The sequence below is a fragment of the Pristiophorus japonicus genome, unplaced genomic scaffold (genome assembly GCF_044704955.1).
Source record: "Pristiophorus japonicus isolate sPriJap1 unplaced genomic scaffold, sPriJap1.hap1 HAP1_SCAFFOLD_1126, whole genome shotgun sequence".
In the NCBI taxonomy this organism is placed as follows: Eukaryota; Metazoa; Chordata; class Chondrichthyes; family Pristiophoridae; genus Pristiophorus; species Pristiophorus japonicus.
In genome coordinates this window covers 78,804-85,368 of record NW_027250784.1, presented here as the reverse complement: position 1 = coordinate 85,368, position 6,565 = coordinate 78,804, and positions in this window count along the sequence as shown.

The window sequence follows — 6,565 nt, the reverse complement described above, 5'->3', positions numbered from 1 at the left end:
CAGATTTACAACCCTCCGAGAGAAGAAATTCCTCCTCATCTCTGTCGTAAATGGGTGGCCCCTGATTCTAAGATCATGCCCCCGAGTTCTAGTCTCCCCCCACGATGGGAAACATCCTCACTGCATCGACCCTGTCAAACCCGCTCAGAATCTGATACGTTTCGATAAGATCACCTCTCACTTCTAAACCCCAATGAGTAGAGGCCCAACCTCCTCAACCTTTCGTCATAAGACAACCCCCTCAGCTCCGGAATCAACCCGGTGAACCTTCTCTGAACTGCCTCCAGCATGCGCATATCCCTCAAATAAGGAGATGGCTTTCATTTTTTAAAAAGCATGCAGAGTCCTTAGCTGTAATAATCGAGACGGAGAGCACAAAAGCAAGGATGTTCTGCTAAATGATGCTAAATTGCTGGTTAGACCCCTGCTGGAGTATTGTGTCCACCTCTGGGCACTGCACTTTCGGGAGGATGTGGGGGCCTGGGAGAAGGTGCGGAGGGGATTTAACAGAATGGTCCCGGGGATGCAGTAATTCTTGTTGACTTGATAGTGTACAAACTTACCAGCAACTTGTCACGAGCTCCTGATAAGATTCTGAGATTCCAGGTGAGCTGGTAACCATTAACCAGGGTGTGCGTTTCAGGGAATTGAAGGGGGAAATGTGCGATTTGGCAGCGCTGCCCCAGAGCCCCGGGGGGTTTACCACAGCCACTGATCAGGGCAGGTGAGGCCGAAGGCTTCAATCTTGGCCTACCCTGAGTCAGCTGGTGTTAGCAGGGGAGGGGAAGGGGGAGGGGGGCGAGGGTGTGGACTGGAGGAGGGGAGGCCACCTCTACATTCCAGTGACTACACTCCCAAAAGGATTTCACGGGCTGTGAAGCATTTGGGACATCCGGTGGGGGTGGTGGTGAAAGGCGCTATATAAATGTAAGAATCGGGCGCAGGTTCCCTGGGCTCCTGACCCATGCACAGGGACCCCCGCCCCCGGTGCTGGGACTGCATCTGTGTTGTTGTGAGGCGTGGACAGGGCCGAGGGTTGGCGGCGATGCCCCCACAGTTGAATATTAAACCGACAAGTGAGTTAACTGCTTCCACCTTTCTTCATGGGCATGTGAGGGGTGGGCAGGCATGTGACTGGGGGGGGGGGCGGGGGATGTGTGTGTGTGTGTGTGTGTGTGTGTGTGTGTGGCTTGCACTGATCGACCGGGAGAGAGACCAGGTCAGGGGTCAAGTAGGCCACAGGCTCCTCGGGTGTTGTCCGTCTATCGGATGAGACGTTAAACCGAGGCCCTGTCCTTCCCTCCAGGGTTGTTGGAAGAAGAGCAGGGGGAGTTCTCCCCGGTGTCCTGGGCCCAACATTGATCCTTCAACGAACGTCACGGGGGGGGAAAAGCAGAGGATCTGGTCATTATCACGGTGCTGTGAGTGGGAGCTTGCTGTGCACACAGTGATTGCCGCGTTTGCCACATGACACCACTCGCTGCACTTGACAAAAGCTCTTCGTTGGCTGTGAACCCCAAGGTTCGGAAAGGCACGACAGAAATCCAGGTCCGTGTCTCGCTCGCGAACTGAAGGGATGGAAAAGCAGCTGCAACTGGGCTGTTCGACCAAGGACTGCATCACCACAGGGGGCTCTTGACACTGTCACAGCAAGGGGCTTGGGGAAGGAGTTGAAGAGAAAGAAAGACTTGCATTTATACAGCGCCTTTCACGACCATCGGATGTCCCAAAGCGCCCCACAGCCAATGAAGTACTTTTGGAGTGTAGTCACTGTTGTAATGTGGGAAACGCAGCAGGCAATTTGCACACAGCAAGCTCCCACACACAGCAATGTGATAATGGCCCAGATAATCTGTTATTTTAATGTTGATTGAGGGATAAATATTGGCCCAGGACACCGGGGATAACTCCCCTGCTCTTCTTCCAAATAGTGGCCCCGGGATCTTTTACATCCACCCGAGAGGGCAGATGGAGCCTCAGTTTAATGTCCCCTCCGACAGTGAGGTCCTCCCTCAGTACTGCCCCTCCGACAGTGCAGCACTCCCTCAGTACTGCCCCTGCGACAGTGCGGCACTCCCTCAGTACTGCCCCCCCGACAGTGCAGTACTCCCTCAGTACTGCCCCTCCGACAGTGCAGCACTCCCTCAGTACTGCCCCTCCGACAGTACAGCACTCCCTCAGTACTGCACTGGGAGTGTCAGTCTGGACTGGGACTTGAACCCACGACTTCCTGACTCAGAGGCGAGAGTGATGCCCACTGAGCCACGGCTGACTGAGCAAGATGATGTGAGGAAGTGTGGAACGCGCAGGTGGAACTGAAGCTCGGAAGGCAGCACTCCAAGTGAAGGGGGAGCACAGCCTGGAGTGATGGGCTGAATGGCTTCTCTCGGTGCTGCGATTTTGAGTTCCGCAATGTAATTCCACGGGGAATGTGTCAGCTTCGATTTCGCCATCTGTCTGAGAGCAGCACGGCATAAGGTGCTGTCTCTGAGATCATCCTCAGTGTCACATCTCACCGGGGCGGCCCGCACCTCACAGGTCACTGCAGGTGTGACAGACCTGTACCCACCAGTACTGTACCCCAGTGTTATACAGTGACAGACCTGTACCCACCAGTACTGTACCCCAGTGTTATACAGTGACAGACCTGTACCCACCAGTACTGTACCGCAGTGTTATACAGTGACAGACCTGTACCCACCAGTACTGTACCCCAGTGTTATACAGTGACAGACCTGTACCCACCAGTACTGTACCCCAGAGTTATGCAGTGACAGACATGTACCCACCAGTACTGTACCCCAGTGTTATACAGTGACAGACCTGTACCCACCAGTACTGTACGCCAGTGTTATACAGTGACAGACCTGTACCCACCAGTACTGTACCCCAGTGTTATACAGTGACAGACCTGTACCCACCAGTACTGTACCCCAGTGTTATACAGTGACAGACCTGCACCCACTAGTACTGTACCCCAGTGTTATACAGTGACAGACCTGTACCCACCAGTACTGTACCCCAGTGTTATACAGTGACAGACCTGTACCCACCAGTACTGTACCCCAGTGTTATACAGTGACAGACCTGTACCCACCAGTACTGTACCACAGTGTTATACAGTGACAGACCTGTACCCACCAGTACTGTACGCCAGTGTCATACAGTGACAGACCTGTACCCACCAGTACTGTACCCCAGTGTCATACTGTGACAGACCTGTACCCGCCAGTACTGTACCCCAGTGTCATACAGTGACAGACCTGTACCCACCAGTACTGTACGCCAGTGTTATACAGTGACAGACCTGTACCCACCAGTACTGTACCCCAGTGTTATACAGTGACAGACCTGTACCCTCCAGTACTGTACCCCAGTGTTATACAGTGACAGACCTGTACCCACCAGTACTGTACGCCAGTGTTATACAGTGACAGACCTGTACCCACCAGTACTGTACCCCAGTGTTATACAGTGACAGACCTGTACCCACCAGTACTGTACCCCAGTGTTATACAGTGACAGACCTGTACCCACCAGTACTGTACCCCAGTGTTATACAGTGACAGACCTGTACCCACCAGTACTGTACGCCAGTGTTATACAGTGACAGACCTGTACCCACCAGTACTGTACCCCAGTGTTATACAGTGACAGACCTGTACCCACCAGTACTGTACCCCAGTGTTATACAGTGACATACCTGTACCCACCAGTACTGTACGCCAGTGTGAAACAGTGACAGACCTGTACCCACCAGTACTGTACCCCAGTGTTATACAGTGACAGACATGTACCCACCAGTACTGTGCCAGTGTTGTACAGTGACAGACCTGTACCCACCAGTACTGTACCCCAGTGTTATACAGTGGCAGACCTGTACCCACCAGTACTGTACCCCAGTGTTATACAGTGAAAGACCTGTACCCCAGTGTTATACAGTGACAGACCTGTACCCACCAGTACTGTACGCCAGTGTTATACAGTGACAGACCTGTACCCACCAGTACTGTACCCCAGTGTTATACTGTGACAGACCTGTACCCACCAGTACTGTAGCCCAGTGTTATACAGTGACAGACCTGTACCCACCAGTACTATACCCCAGTGTTATGCAGTGACAGACCTGTCCCCACCAGTACTCTACCCCAGTGTTATACAGTGACAGACCTGTACCCTCCAGTACTGTACCCCAGTGTTATACGGTGACAGACCTGTACCCACCAGTACTGCACGCCAGTGTTATACAGTGACAGACCTGTACCCACCAGTACTGTACCCCAGTGTTATACAGTGACAGACCTGTACCCACCAGTACTGTACCCCAGTGTTATACAGTGACAGACCTGTACCCACCAGTACTGTACCCCAGTGTTATACAGTGACAGACCTGTACCCACCAATACTGTACGCCAGTGTTATACAGTGACAGACCTGTACCCACCAGTACTGTACCCCAGTGTTATAGTGACAGACCTGTACCCACCAGTACTGTACCCCAGTGTTATACAGTGACAGACCTGTACCCACCAGTACTATACCCTAGTGTTATACAGTGACAGACCTGTACCCACCAGTACTGTACCCCAGTGTTATACAGTGACAGACCTGTACCCACCAGTACTATACCCGTGTTATCCAGTGACAGACCTGTACCCACCAGTACTGTACCCCAGTGTTATACAGTGACAGACCTGTACCCACCAGTACTGTACCCCAGTGTTATACAGTGACAGACTTGTACCCACCAGTACTGTACCCCAGTTTTATCCAGTGACAGACCTGTACCCACCAGTACTGTACCCCAGTGTTATACAGTGACAGACCTGTACCCACCAGTACTGTACCCCAGTGTTATACAGTGACAGACCTGTACCCACCAGTACTGTACCCCAGTGTAATACAGTGACAGACCTGTACCCACCAGTACTGTACCCCAGTGTTATACAGTGACATACCTGTACCCACCAGCACTGTACCCCAGTGTTATACAGTGACAGACCTGTACCCAACAGTACTGTACCCCAATGTTATACAGTGACAGACCTGTACCCACCAGTACTGTACCCCAGTGTTATACAGTGACAGACCTGTACACACCAGTACTGTACCCCAGTGTTATACAGTGACAGACCTGTACCCACCAGTACTGTACCCCAGTGTTATACAGTGACAGACCTGTACCCACCAGTACTATACCCCAGTGTTACACTGTGACAGACCTGTACCCACCAGTACTGTACCCCAGTGTTATACAGTGACAGACCCGTACCCACCAGTACTGTACCCCAGTGTTATACAGTGACAGACCTGTACCCACCAGTACTGTACCCCAGTGTTATACAGTGACAAACCTGGACCCACCAGTACTGTACCCCAGTGTTATACAGTGACATACCTGTACCCACCAGTACTGTACCCCAGTGTTATACAGTGACAGACCTGCACCCACCAGTACTGTACCCCAGTGTTATACAGTGACAGACCTGTACCCACCAGTACTGTACCCCAGTGTTATACAGTGACAGACCTGTACCCACCAGTATTGTACTCCAGTGTTACACAGTGACAGACCTGTACCCACCAGTACTGTACCCCAGTGTTATACAGTGACAGACCTGTACCCACCAGTACTGTATCCCAGTGTTATACAGTGACAGACCTGTACCCACCAGTACTGTACCCCATTGTTATACAGTGACATACCTGAACCCAGCAGTACTGTACCCCTGTTATAAAGTGACAGACCTGTACCCACCAGTACTGTACCCCAGTGTGGTAGTGACAGACCTGTACCCACCAGTGCTGTACCCCAGTGTTATACAGTGACAGCCTTGTACCCACTAGTACTGTACCCCAGTGTTATACAGTGACAGACCTGTACCCACCAGTACTGTACCCCAGTGTTATACAGTGACAGACCTGTACCCACCAGTACTGTATCCCAGTGTTATACAGTGACAGACCTGTACCCACCAGTACTGTACCCCAGTGTTACACAGTGACAGATCTGTACCCACCAGTACTGTACCCCAGTATTATCCAGTGACAGACCTGTGCCCACCAGTACTGTACCAGTGTTATACAGTGACAGATCTGTACCCACCAGTACTGTACCCCAGTGTTATACAGTGACATACCTGTACCCACCAGTACTGTCCGTGTTATACAGTGACAGACCTGTACCCACCAGTACTGTACCCCAGTGTTATACAGTGACAGACCTGTACCCACCAGTACTGTATCCCAGTGTTATACTGTGACAGACCTGTACCCACGAGTACTATACCCCAGGGTTTTCAGTGACAGACCTGTACCCACCAGTACTGTACCCCAGTGTTATACAGTGACAGACTTGTACCCACCTGTACTGTACCCCAATGTTATACAGTGACAGACCTGTACCCACCAGTACTGTACCCCAGTGTTATACAGTGACAGACCTGTACCCACCAGTACGGTACCCGTGTTATACAGTGACAGACCTGTACCCAACAGTACTGTACCCCAGTGTTACACAGTGACAGACCTGTACCCACCAGTACGGTACCCGTGTTATACTGTG